The sequence below is a fragment of the Leptonychotes weddellii genome, chromosome 5 (genome assembly GCF_054177405.1).
Source record: "Leptonychotes weddellii isolate Sample4059 chromosome 5, ASM5417740v2, whole genome shotgun sequence".
Taxonomy (NCBI): domain Eukaryota; kingdom Metazoa; phylum Chordata; class Mammalia; order Carnivora; family Phocidae; genus Leptonychotes; species Leptonychotes weddellii.
Window position 1 is genome coordinate 47,814,327 of NC_138373.1, and position 3,415 is coordinate 47,817,741.

Below are 3,415 nucleotides of genomic sequence, written 5' to 3' on the forward strand. Positions count from 1 at the left end.
TCAATTAGGGAGACATGCCATTTTTCTCCTGCGGCCTCAAGAACATGTTGAGTCCAGCTAAGCCAGAGTGTCTGCTCTGTTCACTGATACTATGGTAGTCACTGTCTGTGTCCCACCAGACCTTCTCCTCAATCACTGCTACCTACTTAAAAACTCTGCCTATGGGCTTTTGTGCCTGGCAGTGGGAGAATCTTCTTTCCCCACAGAGCATATTGAAAGTGCTAAAGAATGAATGACCCCAGAACAGCCCTCCACCAGTGATGAATGGAGAGCAGGTAGATCAATACCCCAGCTGCCTCTCCCAATGCTGGGGTAACTCCAAAGTGCCCTCCACACTGCCTCCAAGAGTTTCCCCATTGAGTGGCAGATACTCATCATGAAAACTGGTTTGACAATGCCTCCTTTTCTAGCTGCCTTTCCTTCCCTGCCTTATTTCCCCACTTCCCTACAAGTATTTCCTCAAATCACCTCCTAAATAAACAACCCCTACTCCAATCCTTGCCTCAGGGTCTGTTTCTGGGGGAACTCAAATCAATAAAGGCAATATTGTATTTCTTTCAGCTACAAATACTTGTAAACTGCACATGGCTAATCTTGGTTGGCATGAAAAAAAGCTAGTTAAAGATTATTAGGTTTGTGAAAATGCTCAAGAGAGTCTATTCTTGCTCTCTTTCCGGTAGCGGAGTCTGGAGAAGACGCGCAGAAATGGCACCTCGCAAGGGGAAGGAAAAGAAGGAGGAACAGGTCATCAGCCTTGGACCTCAGGTAGCTGAAGGAGAAAATGTGTTTGGTGTCTGCCATATCTTTGCATCCTTCAATGACACTTTTGTCCATGTCACCGATCTTTCTGGCAAGGAAACCATCTGCCGCGTGACTGGTGGAATGAAGGTGAAGGCTGACCGAGATGAGTCCTCTCCCTATGCTGCCATGTTGGCTGCCCAGGATGTAGCCCAGAGGTGCAAGGAGCTGGGCATCACTGCCCTCCACATCAAACTACGAGCCACAGGAGGAAATAGAACCAAGACCCCTGGACCTGGGGCCCAGTCAGCCCTCAGAGCCCTTGCCCGCTCAGGAATGAAGATCGGGCGGATTGAGGATGTCACCCCCATCCCCTCCGATAGCACCCGCAGGAAGGGGGGTCACCGTGGTCGCCGTCTGTGAACAGGATTCCTCAAATTACTGTTTTCTGTTAATAAATTGCCTATGTGTGAGCTAAAAAAAAAAAAAAAAAAAGAGAGTCTATTCTTTTTCTTTAACCAATCTACCAGGTTCCATTTTTGGCATTTCTCCAAAATATGCATGTGTCTGAAGGAGATTCATATGTCCCATACACTTACCTCTAATACTTCAAGGTAGCACACTGCACACTGGAAATTGATGAAAAATAGCAAAGTGGTTTAGCTTACATATTTAAGTAATAGAGTTTGTACCTTTTCCTATTACAAATATTTGAGTCCTGAGTACAACAGTGTGGCATGTATTAGAACTCTCATATATCTCATGGCAAGGAAACATCTTCATCGAGTTTAATTCTAGTAATAAGGTAACACATTTAGTAATCATGGAATCCTGAATGCCAGATGTTCTCTCCGCTGGATTCCCCTTGGTGGTTAGCTATACCTTCGTAAATATCTGGTTCATAACTGTTACATAGAGAATGAGACTATGGAAAGCAACTGTTATATGAGAAACATAAAAGTTCTTCCTGAAGGGAATTATATTCATGTTTTAAAGCAGGAGAGCGAAAATTAAAATTAGCCAAGTTCAGAATGAAAAAGAGGGAAAGGCGATGGGAAATGTCTGTTCCTGACACTGAGTGGTCATCAGTGCTATCCTTGTGAGAAAGTAAACTTTTACCCAAGAGAAACCCAGTGGCTGCTCTAAGCCAGGTGACAGAAATAGTAACCAGTTAGTGCTTCTAATGTAGCAAACAGCTGAGCAAACTGAGAAGACATAGGAAAGATCCAATGTTCCCTTTCAAGGTTATGGCCATTATTAATAGCAGACAATGGTAACATTCAACCAATCCCAAATTTCAGGATGGGGGTACACAGGATCAGAGGCATCTGCTCATTTTCTCCATGGAAAAGAGTTAAGGGAGTCTGTTCTGATATTTTTAATATAAATCCATAATTTGAACCTATGCCCCTAAAGGGGAAGCACATGTTACAAAAAAGTACCAATATAGAGGTAACAATTAATAAACATTCAGTAGAGTCTCCTCTGTTTAAGGTGCAGCGGTTAAAATTTTTATTTTCAATTTCTCCAGCTCTTTAAAAGGTAAAATGATTTGTCCATTATTGAAAAGGCATGATTTTACTTCAAACACATGAAACTCTGAACCCAAAGCAATTTCAGGGTGTATGTGGGGGGGCAGAGGAGGGAGGGGGGTTGGGGAACCAGGGAGAATGACCAAAAACATTTAGCAAAAATCATAACCCTTTAAAGACAAAAATTTTGGCTTCTAGTAAGACCCTACTCTTATGACTTATGCAGGAGCCAGGAAAAAACAAATACCTTAAATGTGATCATGTTGGTAAAAGGCAAAACGCTTTTGCTATTTACAAATTCATTGACACTTACTAGCCATTAACATGGTTTATTAATTTTCTTTCTTAGTTTCTGACTTCTGACATTTCTCTTTGATAAAACATCTGCATCCATTTGTCACTAGAAACAAAATACACTTCATTAAGCTACGCATTTGAACCCAACAATGAATCAGGCACAATTACACAAAGAAGAAAAAAATCAACACATCAGGTAGGGGCTGGGCCTTGCAGGGCTGTGTTACCCAGTTGTCATGGACTGAAAGCTTATGTCTCCCAATTTATATGTTGAGGCCCTAACCTCCAAAGTGACTATATTTGAAGATGGGGCTTTCATGGAAGCAATCAGGGTAAAATGAGATTGTAAGGGTGGGGCCCTAATCTGCTGTGATTAGCATATTTACAAGAAGAGGAGAGGCCAAGAGCCCTCTCACTCTCTCCCAGCCACGTGAGGACGGCACAGGGAGAAGGCACCATCTGCAAGCCAAGAGTTCTCACCAGAAACTCAACTGTCTGGCACCTTGATCTTGGACTTCTAGCCTCCAGAACCGTGAACAATAAATTTCTGTTAGTTAAGCACCCCCAGTCTGTGATATTTTGTTATGACAGCCTGAACTAATACGCCAATCAAGGAAAATGGCCCCAGGTGAGAAATCACTCTCCCCAAAAATGAGTCAAGAAAAGAAAAAGAGCAGGAGTGTAAGACACCTTCTACTTGTTCTGGTCTGAGGTTGTCACTAGTGTCATTTACACAGTGCTTTTGGAATCTATCTTGGGGGCACCTGGGTGGCTCAGTTGGTTAAGCATCTGCCTTCAGCTCAGGTCATGATCCGAGGGTTCTGAGATCAAGTCCCGCATCGGGCTCC

At 43.0% G+C, this 3,415-nt stretch overlaps 1 pseudogene; it reads left to right on the forward strand.

Annotated features, from left to right (window-relative positions):
* Nucleotides 1–661: 661 nt before the first annotated feature.
* Nucleotides 662–1,211, forward strand: LOC102745212 (small ribosomal subunit protein uS11 pseudogene; annotated as a pseudogene).
* Nucleotides 1,212–3,415: the final 2,204 nt, after the last annotated feature.